The sequence below is a fragment of the Chiloscyllium punctatum genome, chromosome 4, assembly GCF_047496795.1.
Source record: "Chiloscyllium punctatum isolate Juve2018m chromosome 4, sChiPun1.3, whole genome shotgun sequence".
Lineage (NCBI taxonomy): Eukaryota > Metazoa > Chordata > Chondrichthyes > Orectolobiformes > Hemiscylliidae > Chiloscyllium > Chiloscyllium punctatum.
The window spans coordinates 106729761-106751742 of NC_092742.1; positions in this window are offsets into that span (position 1 = coordinate 106729761).

Here is a 21982-nt window from a genome sequence, read left to right on the forward strand (position 1 = left end):
CTTTCAACGCCTCAAGACTAACTCATTCATTCTAAGAAACAAAACGTAGTCGTTCAATTGTTGAATTAAGCTTCAAACATACATTCAGTGATTCAAACGCTTTTGATTGATTCAATGAAACAAACTGTACGAGATGATTCAATGATTAGAACTTCTCTCATTCATTCAATGTCTCCAGCTTAATACATTCAACGAAAGAAACATACTATATTCATTCATTCGTTGAAAGAAACGTTAGTGTTTGGTTTAGCGTTACTTTTAGGGTTAGGGTTAGGGTTAGTGTTAGGGTGAGGGTTAGGGTTAGAGTTAGGTTTGGGGTTAGGATTAGGGTTAGGGTTAGGGCTTGGGAAAGGCTTACGCTTAGGGTTAGGTTTCGGAACAACGTTAGAGTTAGTGTTAGAGTTACGGTTGTGTTAGGGTTAGGGTCAGGGTTAGGGTTAGGGTCAGGTTTAGGGTCAGGGGACTGGTCAGGCTTGAGTTTAGGTTTATGGTTAGCTGCTCTCATTCATTCAATGCCGCAAGCTTAACTCATTCATTGAAAGAATCAAATTGTATTCCTTCAATTGTTGAATGAAACTGCAATCATACATTGAAGAAATCCAACTTTCTTCATTGATTCAATGAAACAAACTGCACGAGTTGATTCAATAAACATAGCTTCGCTCTTTCATTCGACGTCACCAGATACAAACATTCATTGAAAAAACAAACTATATTCATTCAATGAAACAAACGTTGTTCATTGCTTCATGAGTTGAGCTTCTCTCATTCCTTCAATGCCTCAAGCTTAACTCATTCATTGTAAGAAACAAAATGTATTCGTTCAATTGTTGAATTAAGCCTCAAACATACATTCAATGAATCAAACGTTTTTCATTGATTCAATGAAACAAACTTCACGAGATGATTCAATGATTAGAACTCCTCTGTTGTATTCAATATCCCTAGCTTAATACAGTCACTGAAAGAAACAAACTATATTCATTCATTCAATGAACAAACGTTATTCATTGATTAAATGAGTTGAGCTTCTCTCATTCATACAATGCTTCAAGCTTAACTCATACATTGTAAGAAACAAAATGTATTCGTTCGATTGCTGAATTAAGCCTCATACATTCAATGAATGAAACGTTTTTCATTGATTCAATGAAACAAACTTAACTCATTCTTTGTAAGAAACAAAATGTATTCGTTCGATTGCTGAATTAAGCCTCAAAGATACATTCACTGAATGAAACGTTTTTCATTGATTCAATGAAACAAACTGCACGAGATGATTCAATGATTAGAACTTCTCTCTTTCATTCATTGTCTCCAGCGTCAGACATTCATTGACAGAAACAAACTGTATTCATTCATTCAATGAAACAAACGTTATTCATTCATTCAATGAGTTGAGCTTCTCTCATTCATTCAATGCCTCAAGCTTAACTCATTCATTGTAAGAAACAAAATGTAGTCGTTCAATTGTTGAATTAAGCTTCAAACATACATTCAATGAAACAAACTGCGAGAGATAAACATACCTCCGATCTTTCATTCAATGTCTTCAGCCATACCATTCGTTGAAAGAAACAAACTGTATTCATTCAATGAAACAAACGTCATTCATTGATTCAATGAGTTGAGCTTCTCTCATTCTTTCAATGCCTCAAGCTTAACTCAATCATTGTAAGAAACAAAATGTAGTCGTTCAATTGTTGAATTAAGCTTCAAACATACATTCAATGATTCAAACGCTTTTCATTGATTGAATCAAACAAACTGCAAGAGTTGATTCAATGATTAGAACTTCTCTCTTTTATTCAATGTGTCCAGCTCCATACATTCATTGACTCAAACAAACTGCATTCGTTCATTCAATGAAACAAACGTTATTCATAGCTTCGCTTCTCTCATTCATTCAATGCCTCAACTTAACTCATTCATTGTAAGAAACAAAATGTATTCGTTCAATTGTTGAATTAAGCCTCAAACATACATTCAATGAATCAAACGTTTTTCATTGATTCAATGAAACAAACTTCACGAGATGATTCAATGATTAGAACTCATCTGTTGTATTCAATATGTCTAGCTTAATACAGTCACAGAAAGAAACAAACTGTATTCATTCATTCAATGAACGAACGTTATTCATTGATTCAATGAGTTGTGCTTCTCTCATTCATTCAATGCTTCAAGCTTAACTCATACATTGTAAGAAACAAAATGTATTCGTTCGATTGCTGAATTAAGCCTCAAAGATACATTCAATGAATGAAACGTTTTTCATTGATTCAATGAAACAAACTTAACTCATTCTTTGTAAGAAACAAAATGTATTCGTTCGATTGCTGAATTAAGCCTCAAACATACATTCAATGAATGAAACGTTTTTCATTGATTCAATGAAACAAACTGCACGAGATGATTCAATGATTAGAACTTCTCTCTTTCATTCATTGTCTCCAGCGTCAGACATTCATTCACAGAAACAAACTGTATTCATTCATTCAATGAAACAAACGTTATTCATTCATTCAATGAGTTGAGCTTCTCTCATTCATTCAATGCCTCAAGCTTAACTCAATCATTGGAAGAAACAAAATGTAGTCGTTCAATTGTTGTATGAAACATCCATCGTACGTTCAAACGTTGTTGATTGATTAAATGAAACAAACTGCACGAGGTGATTCAATAAACACAGCTTCGCTCTTTCATTCAATATCACCAGATAAAATCATTCATTGAATGAAACTAACTATATTCATTCATTGAAACAAACGTTATTCATTGATTCAATGAGTTGAGCTTCTCTTATTCATTCAATGCCTCAAGCTTAACTCAATCATTGAATGAAACAAACCGTATTCGTCCAATTGTTGAATGAAACATCCATCATACTTTTAATGAATCAAACGTTATTCATTGATTCAAACAAACTGCACGAGATGATTCAATAATTATAGCTTCTCTCTTTCAATCAATGTCTCCAGCCAAATACATTCATTGACAGAAACAAACTATATCATTCAATGATACAAACGTTATTCATTGATTCATTTAGTTGAGTTTCTCTCATTCTTTCAACGCCTCAAGACTAACTCATTCATTCTAAGAAACAAAACGTAGTCGTTCAATTGTTGAATTAAGCTTCAAACATACATTCAGTGATTCAAACGCTTTTGATTGATTCAATGAAACAAACTGTACGAGATGATTCAATGATTAGAACTTCTCTCATTCATTCAATGTCTCCAGCTTAATACATTCAATGAAAGAAACATACTATATTCATTCATTCGTTGAAAGAAACGTTAGTGTTTGGTTTAGCGTTACTTTTAGGGTTAGGGTTAGGGTTAGTGTTAGGGTGAGGGTTAGGGTAAGAGTTAGGTTTGGGGTTAGGATTAGGGTTAGGGTTAGGGCTTGGGAAAGGCTTACGCTTCGGGTTAGGTTTAGGGACAACGTTAGGGTTAGTGTTAGAGTTACGGTTGTGTTAGGGTTTGGGTCAGGGTTAGGGTTAGGGTCAGGTTTAGGGTCAGGGGACTGGTCAGGCTTGAGTTTAGGTTTATGGTTAGCTGCTCTCATTCATTCAATGCCGCAAGCTTAACTCATTCATTGAAAGAATCAAATTGTATTCCTTCAATTGTTGAATGAAACTGCAATCATACATTGAAGAAATCCAACGTTCTTCATTGATTCAATGAAACAAACTGCACGAGTTGATTCAATAAACATAGCTTCGCTCTTTCATTCGACGTCACCAGATACAAACATTCATTGAAAAAACAAACTATAATCATTCAATGAAACAAACGTTGTTCATTCCTTCAATGAGTTGAGCTTCTCTCATTCCTTCAATGCCTCAAGCTTAACTCATTCATTGTAAGAAACAAAATGTATTCGTTCAATTGTTGAATTAAGCCTCAAACATACATTCAATGAATCAAACGTTTTTCATTGATTCAATGAAACAAACTTCACGAGATGATTCAATGATTAGAATTCCTCTGTTGTATTCAATATCTCTAGCTTAATACAGTCACTGAAAGAAACAAACTATATTCATTCATTCAATGAACAAACGTTATTCATTGATTAAATGAGTTGAGCTTCTCTCATTCATACAATGCTTCAAGCTTAACTCATACATTGTAAGAAACAAAATGTATTCGTTCGATTGCTGAATTAAGCCTCAAACATACATTCAATGAATGAAACGTTTATCATTGATTCAATGAAACAAACTTAACTCATTCTTTGTAAGAAACAAAATGTATTCGTTCGATTGCTGAATTCAGCCTCAAACATACATTCAATGAATGAAACGTTTTTCATTGATTCAATGAAACAAACTGCACGAGATGATTCAATGATTAGAACTTCTCTCTTTCATTCATTGTCTCCAGCGTCAGACATTCATTGACAGAAACAAACTGTATTCATTCATTCAATGAAACAAACGTTATTCATTCATTCAATGAGTTGAGCTTCTCTCATTCATTCAATGCCTCAAGCTTAACTCATTCATGGTAAGAAACAAAATGTAGTCGTTCAATTGTTGAATTAAGCTTCAAACATACATTCAATGAAACAAACTGCGAGAGATAAACATACCTCCGATCTTTCATTCAATGTCTTCAGCCATACCATTCGTTGAAAGAAACAAACTGTATTCATTCAATGAAACAAACGTCATTCATTGATTCAATGAGTTGAGCTTCTCTCATTCTTTCAATGCCTCAAGCTTAACTCATTCATTGTAAGAAACAAAATGTAGTCGTTCAATTGTTGAATTAAGCTTCAAACATACATTCAATGATTCAAACGCTTTTCATTGATTGAATCAAACAAACTGCAAGAGTTGATTCAATAATTAGAACTTCTCTCTTTTATTCAATGTGTCCAGCTCCATACATTCATTGACTCAAACAAACTGCATTCGTTCATTCAATGAAACAAACGTTATTCATAGCTTCGCTTCTCTCATTCATTCAATGCCTCAACTTAACTCATTCATTGTAAGAAACAAAATGTATTCGTTCAATTGTTGAATTAAGCCTCAAACATACATTCAATGAATCAAACGTTTTTCATTGATTCAATGAAACAAACTTCATGAGATGATTCAATGATTAGAACTCATCTGTTGTATTCAATATGTCTAGCTTAATACAGTCACAGAAAGAAACAAACTGTATTCATTCATTCAATGAACGAACGATATTCATTGATTCAATGAGTTGTGCTTCTCTCATTCATTCAATGCTTCAAGCTTAACTCATACATTGTAAGAAACAAAATGTATTCGTTCGATTGCTGAATTAAGCCTCAAACATACATTCAATGAATCAAACGTTTTTCATTGATTCAATGAAACAAACTTAACTCATTCTTTGTAAGAAACAAAATGTATTCGTTCGATTGCTGAATTAAGCCTCAAACATACATTCAATGAATGAAACGTTTTTCATTGATTCAATGAAACAAACTGCACGAGATGATTCAATGATTAGAACTTCTCTCTTTCATTCATTGTCTCCAGCGTCAGACATTCATTCACAGAAACAAACTGTATTCATTCATTCAATGAAACAAACGTTATTCATTCATTCAATGAGTTGAGCTTCTCTCATTCATTCAATGCCTCAAGCTTAACTCAATCATTGGAAGAAACAAAATGTAGTCGTTCAATTGTTGTATGAAACATCCATCGTACGTTCAAACGTTGTTGATTGATTAAATGAAACAAACTGCACGAGGTGATTCAATAAACACAGCTTCGCTCTTTCATTCAATATCACCAGATAAAATCATTCATTGAATGAAACTAACTATATTCATTCATTGAAACAAACGTTATTCATTGATTCAATGAGTTGAGCTTCTCTTATTCATTCAATGCCTCAAGCTTAACTCAATCATTAAATGAAACAAACCGTATTCGTCCAATTGTTGAATGAAACATCCATCATACTTTTAATGAATCAAACGTTATTCATTGATTCAAACAAACTGCACGAGATGATTCAATAATTATAGCTTCTCTCTTTCATTCAATATCTCCAGCCAAATACATTCATTGACAGAAACAAACTATATCATTCAATGATACAAACGTTATTCATTGATTCATTGAGTTGAGTTTCTCTCATTCTTTCAACGCCTCAAGACTAACTCATTCATTCTAAGAAACAAAACGTAGTCGTTCAATTGTTGAATTAAGCTTCAAACATACATTCAGTGATTCAAACGCTTTTGATTGATTCAATGAAACAAACTGTACGAGATGATTCAATGATTAGAACTTCTCTCATTCATTCAATGTCTCCAGCTTAATACATTCAACGAAAGAAACATACTATATTCATTCATTCGTTGAAAGAAACGTTAGTGTTTGGTTTAGCGTTACTTTTAGGGTTAGGGTTAGGGTTAGTGTTAGGGTGAGGGTTAGGGTTAGAGTTAGGTTTGGGGTTAGGATTAGGGTTAGGGTTAGGGCTTGGGAAAGGCTTACGCTTAGGGTTAGGTTTAGGAACAACGTTAGAGTTAGTGTTAGAGTTACGGTTGTGTTAGGGTGAGGGTCAGGGTTAGGGTTAGGGTCAGGTTTAGGGTCAGGGGACTGGTCAGGCTTGAGTTTAGGTTTATGGTTAGCTGCTCTCATTCATTCAATGCCGCAAGCTTAACTCATTCATTGAAAGAATCAAATTGTATTCCTTCAATTGTTGAATGAAACTGCAATCATACATTGAAGAAATCCAACGTTCTTCATTGATTCAATGAAACAAACTGCACGAGTTGATTCAATAAACATAGCTTCGCTCTTTCATTCGACGTCACCAGATACAAACATTCATTGAAAAAACAAACTATATTCATTCAATGAAACAAACGTTGTTCATTGCTTCAATGAGTTGAGCTTCTCTCATTCCTTCAATGCCTCAAGCTTAACTCATTCATTGTAAGAAACAAAATGTATTCGTTCAATTGTTGAATTAAGCCTCAAACATACATTCAATGAATCAAACGTTTTTCATTGATTCAATGAAACAAACTTCACGAGATGATTCAATGATTAGAACTCCTCTGTTGTATTCAATATCCCGAGCTTAATACAGTCACTGAAAGAAACAAACTATATTCATTCATTCAATGAACAAACGTTATTCATTGATTAAATGAGTTGAGCTTCTCTCATTCATTCAATGCTTCAAGCTTAACTCATACATTGTAAGAAACAAAATGTATTCGTTCGATTGCTGAGTTAAGCCTCATACATTCAATGAATGAAACGTTTTTCATTGATTCAATGAAACAAACTTAACTCATTCTTTGTAAGAAACAAAATGTATTCGTTCGATTGCTGAATTAAGCCTCAAAGATACATTCAATGAATGAAACGTTTTTCATTGATTCAATGAAACAAACTGCACGAGATGATTCAATGATTAGAACTTCTCTCTTTCATTCATTGTCTCCAGCGTCAGACATTCATTGACAGAAACAAACTGTATTCATTCATTCAATGAAACAAACGTTATTCATTCATTCAATGAGTTGAGCTTCTCTCATTCATTCAATGCCTCAAGCTTAACTCATTCATTGTAAGAAACAAAATGTAGTCGTTCAATTGTTGAATTAAGCTTCAAACATACATTCAATGAAACAAACTGCGAGAGATAAACATACCTCCGATCTTTCATTCAATGTCTTCAGCCATACCATTCGTTGAAAGAAACAAACTGTATTCATTCAATGAAACAAACGTCATTCATTGATTCAATGAGTTGAGCTTCTCTCATTCTTTCAATGCCTCAGGCTTAACTCATTCATTGTAAGAAACAAAATGTAGTCGTTCAATTGTTGAATTAAGCTTCAAACATACATTCAATGATTCAAACGCTTTTCATTGATTGAATCAAACAAACTGCAAGAGTTGATTCAATGATTAGAACTTCTCTCTTTTATTCAATGTGTCCAGCTCCATACATTCATTGACTCAAACAAACTGCATTCGTTCATTCAATGAAACAAACGTTATTCATAGCTTCGCTTCTCTCATTCATTCAATGCCTCAACTTAACTCATTCATTGTAAGAAACAAAATGTATTCGTTCAATTGTTGAATTAAGCCTCAAACATACATTCAATGAATCAAACGTTTTTCATTGATTCAATGAAACAAACTTCACGAGATGATTCAATGATTAGAACTCCTCTGTTGTATTCAATATCTCCAGCTTAATACAGTCACTGAAAGAAACATACTATATTCATTCATTCGTTGAAAGAAACGTTAGTGTTTGGTTTAGCGTTACTTTTAGGGTTAGGGTTAGGGTTAGTGTTAGGGTGAGGGTTAGGGTTAGAGTTAGGTTTGGGGTTAGGATTAGGGTTAGGGTTAGGGCTTGGGAAAGGCTTACGCTTAGGGTTAGGTTTAGGAACAACGTTAGAGTTAGTGTTAGAGTTACGGTTGTGTTAGGGTTAGGGTCAGGGTTAGGGTTAGGGTCAGGTTTAGGGTCAGGGGACTGGTCAGGCTTGAGTTTAGGTTTATGGTTAGCTGCTCTCATTCATTCAATGCCGCAAGCTTAACTCATTCATTGAAAGAATCAAATTGTATTCCTTCAATTGTTGAATGAAACTGCAATCATACATTGAAGAAATCCAACGTTCTTCATTGATTCAATGAAACAAACTGCACGAGTTGATTCAATAAACATAGCTTCGCTCTTTCATTCGACGTCACCAGATACAAACATTCATTGAAAAAACAAACTATATTCATTCAATGAAACAAACGTTGTTCATTGCTTCAATGAGTTGAGCTTCTCTCATTCCTTCAATGCCTCAAGCTTAACTCATTCATTGTAAGAAACAAAATGTAGTCGTTCAATTGTTGAATTAAGCTTCAAACATACATTCAATGAAACAAACTGCGCGAGATGATTCAATAAACATACCTCCGATCTTTCATTCAATGTCTTCAGCCATACCATTCGTTGAAAGAAACAAACTGTATTCATTCAATGAAACAAACGTCATTCATTGATTCAATGAGTTGAGCTTCTCTCATTCTTTCAATGCCTCAAGCTTAACTCATTCATTGTAAGAAACAAAATGTAGTCGTTCAATTGTTGAATTAAGCTTCAAACATACATTCAATGATTCAAACGCTTTTCATTGATTGAATCAAACAAACTGCAAGAGTTGATTCAATGATTAGAACTTCTCTCTTTTATTCAATGTGTCCAGCTCCATACATTCATTGACTCAAACAAACTGCATTCGTTCATTCAATGAAACAAACGTTATTCATAGCTTCGCTTCTCTCATTCATTCAATGCCTCAACTTAACTCATTCATTGTAAGAAACAAAATGTATTCGTTCAATTGTTGAATTAAGCCTCAAACATACATTCAATGAATCAAACGTTTTTCATTGATTCAATGAAACAAACTTCACGAGATGATTCAATGATTAGAACTCATCTGTTGTATTCAATATGTCTAGCTTAATACAGTCACAGAAAGAAACAAACTGTATTCATTCATTCAATGAACGAACGTTATTCATTGATTCAATGAGTTGTGCTTCTCTCATTCATTCAATGCTTCAAGCTTAACTCATACATTGTAAGAAACAAAATGTATTCGTTCGATTGCTGAATTAAGCCTCAAAGATACATTCAATGAATGAAACGTTTTTCATTGATTCAATGAAACAAACTTAACTCATTCTTTGTAAGAAACAAAATGTATTCGTTCGATTGCTGAATTAAGCCTCAAACATACATTCAATGAATGAAACGTTTTTCATTGATTCAATGAAACAAACTGCACGAGATGATTCAATGATTAGAACTTCTCTCTTTCATTCATTGTCTCCAGCGTCAGACATTCATTCACAGAAACAAACTGTATTCATTCATTCAATGAAACAAACGTTATTCATTCATTCAATGAGTTGAGCTTCTCTCATTCATTCAATGCCTCAAGCTTAACTCAATCATTGGAAGAAACAAAATGTAGTCGTTCAATTGTTGTATGAAACATCCATCGTACGTTCAAACGTTGTTGATTGATTAAATGAAACAAACTGCACGAGGTGATTCAATAAACACAGCTTCGCTCTTTCATTCAATATCACCAGATAAAATCATTCATTGAATGAAACTAACTATATTCATTCATTGAAACAAACGTTATTCATTGATTCAATGAGTTGAGCTTCTCTTATTCATTCAATGCCTCAAGCTTAACTCAATCATTGAATGAAACAAACCGTATTCGTCCAATTGTTGAATGAAACATCCATCATACTTTTAATGAATCAAACGTTATTCATTGATTCAAACAAACTGCACGAGATGATTCAATAATTATAGCTTCTCTCTTTCATTCAATGTCTCCAGCCAAATACATTCATTGACAGAAACAAACTATATCATTCAATGATACAAACGTTATTCATTGATTCATTGAGTTGAGTTTCTCTCATTCTTTCAACGCCTCAAGACTAACTCATTCATTCTAAGAAACAAAACGTAGTCGTTCAATTGGTGAATTAAGCTTCAAACATACATTCAGTGATTCAAACGCTTTTGATTGATTCAATGAAACAAACTGTACGAGATGATTCAATGATTAGAACTTCTCTCATTCATTCAATGTCTCCAGCTTAATACATTCAATGAAAGAAACATACTATATTCATTCATTCGTTGAAAGAAACGTTAGTGTTTGGTTTAGCGTTACTTTTAGGGTTAGGGTTAGGGTTAGTGTTAGGGTGAGGGTTAGGGTTAGAGTTAGGTTTGGGGTTAGGATTAGGGTTAGGGTTAGGGCTTGGGAAAGGCTTACGCTTCGGGTTAGGTTTAGGGACAACGTTAGGGTTAGTGTTAGAGTTACGGTTGTGTTAGGGTTTGGGTCAGGGTTAGGGTTAGGGTCAGGTTTAGGGTCAGGGGACTGGTCAGGCTTGAGTTTAGGTTTATGGTTAGCTGCTCTCATTCATTCAATGCCGCAAGCTTAACTCATTCATTGAAAGAATCAAATTGTATTCCTTCAATTGTTGAATGAAACTGCAATCATACATTGAAGAAATCCAACGTTCTTCATTGATTCAATGAAACAAACTGCACGAGTTGATTCAATAAACATAGCTTCGCTCTTTCATTCGACGTCACCAGATACAAACATTCATTGAAAAAACAAACTATAATCATTCAATGAAACAAACGTTGTTCATTCCTTCAATGAGTTGAGCTTCTCTCATTCCTTCAATGCCTCAAGCTTAACTCATTCATTGTAAGAAACAAAATGTATTCGTTCAATTGTTGAATTAAGCCTCAAACATACATTCAATGAATCAAACGTTTTTCATTGATTCAATGAAACAAACTTCACGAGATGATTCAATGATTAGAACTCCTCTGTTGTATTCAATATCTCTAGCTTAATACAGTCACTGAAAGAAACAAACTATATTCATTCATTCAATGAACAAACGTTATTCATTGATTAAATGAGTTGAGCTTCTCTCATTCATACAATGCTTCAAGCTTAACTCATACATTGTAAGAAACAAAATGTATTCGTTCGATTGCTGAATTAAGCCTCAAACATACATTCAATGAATGAAACGTTTATCATTGATTCAATGAAACAAACTTAACTCATTCTTTGTAAGAAACAAAATGTATTCGTTCGATTGCTGAATTCAGCCTCAAACATACATTCAATGAATGAAACGTTTTTCATTGATTCAATGAAACAAACTGCACGAGATGATTCAATGATTAGAACTTCTCTCTTTCATTCATTGTCTCCAGCGTCAGACATTCATTGACAGAAACAAACTGTATTCATTCATTCAATGAAACAAACGTTATTCATTCATTCAATGAGTTGAGCTTCTCTCATTCATTCAATGCCTCAAGCTTAACTCATTCATGGTAAGAAACAAAATGTAGTCGTTCAATTGTTGAATTAAGCTTCAAACATACATTCAATGAAACAAACTGCGAGAGGTAAACATACCTCCGATCTTTCATTCAATGTCTTCAGCCATACCATTCGTTGAAAGAAACAAACTGTATTCATTCAATGAAACAAACGTCATTCATTGATTCAATGAGTTGAGCTTCTCTCATTCTTTCAATGCCTCAAGCTTAACTCATTCATTGTAAGAAACAAAATGTAGTCGTTCAATTGTTGAATTAAGCTTCAAACATACATTCAATGATTCAAACGCTTTTCATTGATTGAATCAAACAAACTGCAAGAGTTGATTCAATAATTAGAACTTCTCTCTTTTATTCAATGTGCCCAGCTCCATACATTCATTGACTCAAACAAACTGCATTCGTTCATTCAATGAAACAAACGTTATTCATAGCTTCGCTTCTCTCATTCATTCAATGCCTCAACTTAACTCATTCATTGTAAGAAACAAAATGTATTCGTTCAATTGTTGAATTAAGCCTCAAACATACATTCAATGAATCAAACGTTTTTCATTGATTCAATGAAACAAACTTCATGAGATGATTCAATGATTAGAACTCATCTGTTGTATTCAATATGTCTAGCTTAATACAGTCACAGAAAGAAACAAACTGTATTCATTCATTCAATGAACGAACGTTATTCATTGATTCAAGGAGTTGTGCTTCTCTCATTCATTCAATGCTTCAAGCTTAACTCATACATTGTAAGAAACAAAATGTATTCGTTCGATTGCTGAATTAAGCCTCAAACATACATTCAATGAATCAAACGTTTTTCATTGATTCAATGAAACAAACTTAACTCATTCTTTGTAAGAAACAAAATGTATTCGTTCGATTGCTGAATTAAGCCTCAAACATACATTCAATGAATGAAACGTTTTTCATTGATTCAATGAAACAAACTGCACGAGATGATTCAATGATTAGAACTTCTCTCTTTCATTCATTGTCTCCAGCGTCAGACATTCATTCACAGAAACAAACTGTATTCATTCATTCAATGAAACAAACGTTATTCATTCATTCAATGAGTTGAGCTCTCTCATTCATTCAATGCCTCAAGCTTAACTCAATCATTGGAAGAAACAAAATGTAGTCGTTCAATTGTTGTATGAAACATCCATCGTACGTTCAAACTTTGTTGATTGATTAAATGAAACAAACTGCACGAGGTGATTCAATAAACACAGCTTCGCTCTTTCATTCAATATCACCAGATAAAATCATTCATTGAATGAAACTAACTATATTCATTCATTGAAACAAACGTTTTTCATTGATTCAATGAGTTGAGCTTCTCTTATTCATTCAATGCCTCAAGCTTAACTCAATCATTGAATGAAACAAACCGTATTCGTCCAATTGTTGAATGAAACATCCATCATACTTTTAATGAATCAAACGTTATTCATTGATTCAAACAAACTGCACGAGATGATTCAATAATTATAGCTTCTCTCTTTCATTCAATGTCTCCAGCCAAATACATTCATTGACAGAAACAAACTATATCATTCAATGAAACAAACGTTATTCATTGATTCATTGAGTTGAGTTTCTCTCATTCTTTCAACGCCTCAAGACTAACTCATTCATTCTAAGAAACAAAACGTAGTCGTTCAATTGTTGAATTAAGCTTCAAACATACATTCAGTGATTCAAACGCTTTTGATTGATTCAATGAAACAAACTGTACGAGATGATTCAATGATTAGAACTTCTCTCATTCATTCAATGTCTCCAGCTTAATACATTCAATGAAAGAAACATACTATATTCATTCGTTGAAAGAAACGTTAGTGTTTGGTTTAGCGTTACTTTTAGGGTTAGGGTTAGGGTTAGTGTTAGGGTGAGGGTTAGGGTAAGAGTTAGGTTTGGGGTTAGGATTAGGGTTAGGGTTAGGGCTTGGGAAAGGCTTACGCTTCGGGTTAGGTTTAGGGACAACGTTAGGGTTAGTGTTAGAGTTACGGTTGTGTTAGGGTTTGGGTCAGGGTTAGGGTTAGGGTCAGGTTTAGGGTCAGGGGACTGGTCAGGCTTGAGTTTAGGTTTATGGTTAGCTGCTCTCATTCATTCAATGCCTCAAGCTTAACTCATTCATTGAAAGAATCAAATCGTATTCCTTCAATTGTTGAATGAAACTGCAATCATACATTGAATGAATCCAACGTTCTCCATTGATTCAATGAAACAAACTGCACGAGTTGATTCAATAAACATAGCTTCGCTCTTTCATTCGACGTCACCAGATACAAACATTCATTGAAAAAACAAACTATATTCATTCAATGAAACAAACGTTGTTCATTGCTTCAATGAGTTGAGCTTCTCTCATTCCATCAATGCCTCAAGCTTAACTCATTCATTGTAAGAAACAAAATGTATTCGTTCAATTGTTGAATTAAGCCTCAAACATACATTCAATGAATCAAACGTTTTTCATTGATTCAATGAAACAAACTTCACGAGATGATTCAATGATTAGAACTCCTCTGTTGTATTCAATATCTCTAGCTTAATACAGTGCCTGAAAGAAACAAACTATATTCATTCATTCAATGAACAAACGTTATTCATTGATTAAATGAGTTGAGCTTCTCTCATTCATTCAATGCTTCAAGCTTAACTCATACATTGTAAGAATAAAATGTATTCGTTCGATTTTTGAATTAAGCCTCAAACATACATTCAATGAATGAAACGTTTTTCATTGATTCAATGAAAAAAACTTAACTCATTCTTTGTAAGAAACAAAATATATTCGTTCGATTGATGAATTAAGCCTCAAAGATACATTCAATGAATGAAACGTTTTTCATTGATTCAATGAAACAAACTGCACGAGATGATTCAATGATTAGAACTTCTCTCCTTCATTCATTGTCTCCAGCGTCAGACATTCATTCACAGAAACAAACTGTATTCATTCATTCAATGAAACAAACGTTATTCATTGATTAAATGAGTTGAGCTTCTCTCATTCATTCAATACTTCAAGCTTAACTCATACATTGTAAGAAACAAAATGTATTCGTTCGATTGCTGAATTAAGCCTCAAACATACATTCAATGAATGAAACGTTTTTCATTGATTCAATGAAACAAACTTAACTCATTCTTTGTAAGAAACAAAATGTATTCGTTCGATTGCTGAATTAAGCCTCAAACATACATTCAATGAAACAAACGTTATTCATTCATTCAATGGGTTGAGCTTCTCTCATTCATTGAATGCCTCAAGATTAACTCAATCATTGGAAGAAACAAAATGTAGTCGTTCAATTGTTGTATGAAACATCCATTGTACTTTCAATGAATCAAACGTTGTTGATTGATTAAATGAAACAAACTGCACGAGGTGATTCAATAAACACAGCTTCGCTCTTTCATTCAATATCACCAGATAAAAGCATTCATTGAATGAAACTAACTATATTCATTCATTGAAACAAGCGTTATTCATTGATTCAATGAGTTTTGCTTCTCTTATTCATTCAATGCCTCAAGCTTAACTCAATCATTGAATGAAACAAACCGTATTCGTCCAATTGTTGAATGAAACATCCATCATACTTTTAATGAATCAAACGTTATTCATTGATTCAAACAAACTGCACGAGATGATTCAATAATTATAGCTTCTCTCTTTCATTCAATGTCTCCAGCCAAATACGTTCATTGGCAGAAACAAACTATATCATTCAATGATACAAACTTTATTCATTGATTCAATGAGTTGAGTTTCTCTCATTCTTTCAACGCCTCAAGACTAACTCATTAATTCTAAGAAACAAAACGTAGTCGTTCAATTGTTGAATTAAGCTTCAAACATACATTCAGTGATTCAAACGCTTTTGATTGATTCAATGAAACAAACTGTACGAGATGATTCAATGATTAGAACTTCTCTCATTCATTCAATGTCTCCAGCTTAATACATTCAGTGAAAGAAACATACTATATTCATTCATTCGTTGAAAGAAACGTTAGCGTTTGGTTTAGCGTTGCTGTTAGGGTTAGAGTTAGGGTTAGTGTTAGGGTGAGGGTTAGGGTTAGAGTTAGGTTTGGGGTTAGGATTAGGGTTAGGGTTAGGGCTTGGGAAAGGCTTACGCTTCGGGTTAGGTTTCGGGACAACGTTAGGGTTACGGTTGTGTTAGGGTTAGGGTCAGGGTTAGGGTTAGGGTCAGGTTTAGGGTCAGGGTACGGGTCAGGCTTTGGTTTAGGTTTAGGGTTAGCTGCTCTCATTCATTCAATGCCTCAAGCTTAACTCCTTCATTGAAAGAATCAAATTGTATTCCTTCAATTGTTGAATGAAACTGCAATCATACATTGAATGATTCCAACGTTATTCATTGATTCAATGAAACAAACTGCACGAGATGATTCAATAAACATAGCTTCGCTCTTTCATTCAACGTCACCAGATAAAAACATTCCTTGAAAAAACAAACTATATTCGTTCAATGAAACAAACGTTATTCATTGCTTCAATGAGTTGAGCTTCTCTCACTCCTTCAATGCCTCAAGCTTAACTCATTCATTGTAAGAAACAAAATGTATTCGTTCAATTGTTGAATTAAGCCTCAAACATACATTCAATGAATCAAACGTTTTTCATTGATTCAATGAAACAAACTGCCCGAGATGATTCAATAATTATTCCTTCTCTCTTTCATTCAATTTCTCCAACTTAATCCATTCAATGAAAGAAACATACCATATTCATTCATTCAATGAAAGAAACGTTCGTGTTCGGGTTAGGGTTCGGGTTAGCGTTAGGTTTAGGGTTAGGGTTAGGGTTGTGTTATGGTTAGGGTCAGGGTTAGGGTCAGGGTACAGGTCAGGGTTTGGTATAGGTTTCGGGTTAGCTGCTCTCATTCATTCAATGCCTCGAGCTTAACTCATTCATTGAAAGAAACATACGGTATTCATTCAATTGTTGAATGAAACTGCAATCGTACATTCAATGAATTTAACGTTATTCATTGATTCAATGCAAAAACCTGCACGAGGTGATTCAATGAACATGGCTCCGCTCTTTCATTTAATATCACCAGATAAAATCATTCATTGAAAGAAACTAACTGTATTCATTCATTGAAACAAACGTTATTCATTGATTCAATGAGTTGAGCTTCTCTTATTCATTCAATGCCTCAAGCTTAACTCAATCATTGAATGAAACAAACCGTATTCGTCCAATTGTTGAATGAAACATCCATCATACTTTTAATGAATCAAACGTTATTCATTGATTCAAACAAACTGCACGAGATGATTCAATAATTATAGCTTCTCTCTTTCATTCAATGTCTCCAGCCAAATACATTCATTCACAGAAACAAACTATATCATTCAATGATACAAACGTTATTCATTGATTCAATGAGTTGAGTTTCTCTCATTCTTTCAACGCCTCAAGACTAACTCATTCATTCTAAGAAACAAAACGTAGTCGTTCAATTGTTGAATTAAGCTTCAAACATACATTCAGTGATTCAAACGCTTTTGATTGATTCAATGAAACAAACTGTACGAGATGATTCAATGATTAGAACTTCTCTCATTCATTCAATGTCTCCAGCTTAATACATTCAATGAAAGAAACATACTATATTCATTCATTCGTTGAAAGAAACGTTAGTGTTTGGTTTAGCGTTACTTTTAGGGTTAGGGTTAGGGTTAGTTTTAGGGTGAGGGTTAGGGTTAGAGTTAGGTTTGGGGTTAGGATTAGGGTTAGGGTTAGGGCTTGGGAAAGGCTTACGCTTCGGGTTAGGTTTAGGGACAACGTTAGGGTTAGTGTTAGAGTTACGGTTGTGTGAGGGTTTGGGTCAGGGTTAGGGTTAGGGTCAGGTTTAGGGTCAGGGGACTGGTCAGGCTTGAGTTTAGGTTTATGGTTAGCTGCTCTCATTCATTCAATGCCTCAAGCTTAACTCATTCATTGAAAGAATCAAATTGTATTCCTTCAATTGTTGAATGAAACTGCAATCATACATTGAATGAATCCAACGTTATTCATTGATTCAATGAAACAAACTGCACGAGTTGATTCAATAAACATAGCTTCGCTCTTTCATTTGACATCACCAGATACAAACATTCATTGAAAAAACAAACTATATTCATTCAATGAAAAAAACGTTGTTCATTGCTTCAATGAGTTGAGCTTCTCTCATTCCTTCAATGCCTCAAGCTTAACTCATTCATTGTAAGAAACAAAATGTATTCGTTCAATTGTTGAATTAAGCCTCAAACATACATTCAATGAATCAAACGTTTTTCATTGAGTCAATGAAACAAACTTCACGAGATGATTCAATGATTAGAACTCCTCTGTTGTATTCAATATCTCTAGCTTAATACAGTCACTGAAAGAAACAAACTATATTCATTCATTCAATGAACAAACGTTATTCATTGATTAAATGAGTTGAGCTTCTCTCATTCATTCAATGCTTCAAGCTTAACTCATACATTGTAAGAAACAAAATGTATTCGTTCGATTGCTGAATTAAGCCTCAAACATACATTCAATGAATGAAACGTTTATCATTGATTCAATGAAACAAACTTAACTCATTCTTTGTAAGAAACAAAATGTATTCGTTCGATTGCTGAAGTAAGCCTCAAAAGTACATTCAATGAATCAAACGTTTTTCATTGATTCAATGAAACAAACTTCACGAGATGATTCAATGATTAGAACTTCTCTCTTTCATTCATTGTCTCCATCGTCAGACATTCATTGACAGAAACAAACTGTATTCATTCATTCAATGAAACAAACGTTATTTATTCATTCAATGAGTTGAGCTTCTCTCGTTCCTTCAATGCCTCAAGCTTAACTCATTCATTGTAAGAAACAAAATGTATTCGTTCAATTGTTGAATTCAGCTTCACATATACATTCAATGAATCAACCGTTTTTCATTGATTCAATGAAACAAACTTAACTCATTCTTTTTAAGAAACAAAATGTATTCGTTCAATTGTTGAATTAAGCCTCAAACATACATTCAATGAATCAAACGTTTTTCATTGATTCAATGAAACAAACTGCACGAGATGATTCAATGATTGGAACTTCTGTCTTTCATTCAATGTCTCCAGCGTCAGACATTTATTGACAGAAACAAACTGTATTCATTCATTCAATGAAACAAACGTTATTCATTGATTCAATGAGTTGAGCTTCTCTCATTCATTAAATGCCTCAAGCTTCACTCAATCAGTGAAAGAAACAAACCGTATTCGTTCAATTGTTGTATGAAACATCCATCATACTTTCAATGAATCAAACGTTATTCATTGATTCAATGAAACAAACTGCCCGAGATGATTCAATAATTATTCCTTCTCTCTTTCATTCAATTTCTCCTGCTTATTCCATTCAATGAAAGAAACATTCCATATTCATTCATTCAATGTAAGAAACGATAGTGTTGTGGTTAGGGTTAGGGTTAGCGTTAGGTTTAGGGTTAGGGTTAGGGTTAGTGTTAGGGTTAGGGTTAGAGTTAGGTTTAGGGTTAGGGTTAGGGTTAAGGTTAGGTTTAGGGCTTGGAATACGCTTACGGTTCGGGTTAGTATAGGGTCACCGTTAGGGTTAGTGTTAGGGTTACGGTTGTGTTAGGGTTAGGGTCAGGGTTAGGGTCAGGGTACAGGTCAGGGTTTGGTTTAGGTTTAGGGTTAGCTGCTCTCATTCATTCAATGCCTCGAGCTTAACTCATTCATTGAAAGAATCAAATTGTATTCCTTCAATTGTTGAATGAAACTGCAATGAACATGGCTCCGCTCTTTCATTCAATATCACCAGATAAAATCATTCATTGAAAGAAACTAACTACATTCATTCAATGAAACAAACGTTATTCATTGATTCAATGAGTTGAGCTTCTCTCGTTCATTCAATGACTCAAGCTTAACTCAATCATTGAAAGAAACAAAGTGTATTCGTTCAATTGTTGAATGAAACATCCATCACACTTTCAATGAATCAAACGTTATTCATTGATTCAATCAAACAAACTGCACGATATGATTCAATAATTATAGCTTCTCTCTTTCATTCAATGTCTCCAGCCAAATACATTCATTGAAAGATACAAACTGTATTCATTCAATGAAACAAACGTCATTCATTGATTCAATGAGTTGAGTTTCTCTCATTCATTCAATGCCTCAAGCTTAAATCATTCATTGTAAGAAACAAAATGTAGTCGTTCAATTGTTGAATTAAGCTTCAAACATACATTCAATGATTCAAACGCTTTTCATTGATTGAATCAAACTAACTGCAAGAGTTGATTCAATGATTAGAAATTCTCTCCTTTATTCAATGTGTCCAGCTCCATACATTCATTGACTCAAACAAACTGCATTCGTTCATTCAATGAAACAAACGTTATTCATAGTTCGCTTCTCTCATTCATTCAATGCCTCAACTTAACTCATTCATTGTAAGAAACAAAATGTATTCGTTCAATTTTTGAATTAAGCCTCAAACATACATTCAATGAATCAAACGTTTTTCATTGATTGAATGAAACAAACTGCACGAGATGATTCAATGATTAGAACTCCTCTGTTGTATTCAATATCTCTAGCTTAATACAGTCACTGAAAGAAACAAACTGTATTCATTCATTCAATGAACAAACGTTATTCATTGATTCAATGAGTTGAGCTTCTCTCATTCATTCAATGCTTCAAGCTTAACTCATACATTGTAAGAAACAAAATGTATTCGTTCGATTGCTGAATTAAGACTCAAACATACATTCAATGAATGAAACGTTTTTCATTGATTCAATGAAACAAACTGCACGAGATGATTCAATGATTAGAACTTCTCTCTTTCATTCAATGTCTCCAGCCTCAGACGTTCATTGACAGAAACAAACTGTATTCATTCATTCAATGAAACAAACGTTATTTATTCATTCAATGAGTTGAGCTTCTCTCATTCATTCAATGCCTCAAGCTTAACTCAATCATTGGAAGAAACAAAATGTAGTCGTTCAATTGTTTTATGAAACATCCATCGTACTTTCAATGAATCAAACGTTGTTGATTGATTAAATGAAACAAACTGCACGAGGTGATTCAAGAAACACAGCTTCGCTCTTATATTCAATATCACCAGATAAAATCATTCATTGAATGAAACTAACTATATTCATTCATTGAAACAAACGTTATTCATTGATTCAAACAAACTGCACGAGATGATTCAATAATTATAGCTTCTCTCTTTCATTCAATGTCTCCAGCCAAATACATTCATTGACAGAAAAAAACTATATCCTTCAATGAAACAAACGTTATTCATTGATTCAATGAGTTGAGTTTCTCTCATTCTTTCAACGCCTCAAGCTTAACTGATTCATTCTAAGAAACAAAACGTAGTCGTTCAATTGTTGAATTAAGCTTCAAACATACATTCAGTGATTCAAACGCTTTTGATTGATTCAATGAAACAAACTGTACGAGATGATTCAATGATTAGAACTTCTCTCATTCATTCAATATCTCCAGCTTAATACATTCAATGAAAGAAACATACTATATTCATTCATTCTTTGAAAGAAACATTAGTGTTTGATTTAGCGTTACTTTTAGGGTTAGGGTTCGGGTTAGTGTTAGGGTGAGGGTTAGGGTTAGAGTTAGGTTTGGGGTTAGGATTAGGGTTAGGGTTAGGGCTTGGGAAAGGCTTACGCTTCGGGTTAGGTTTAGGGACAACGTTAGGGTTAGTGTTAGAGTTACGGTTGTGTTAGGGTTAGGGTCAGGGTTAGGGTTAGGGTCAGGTTTAGGGTCAGGGGACTGGTCAGGCTTTAGTTCAGGTTTAGGGTTAGCTGCTCTCATTCATTCAATGCCTCAAGCTTTACTCATTCATTGAAAGAATCAAATTGTCTTCCTTCAATTGTTGAATAAAACTGCAATCATACATTGAATGAATCCAACGTTATTCATTGATTCAATGAAACAAACTGCACGAGATGATT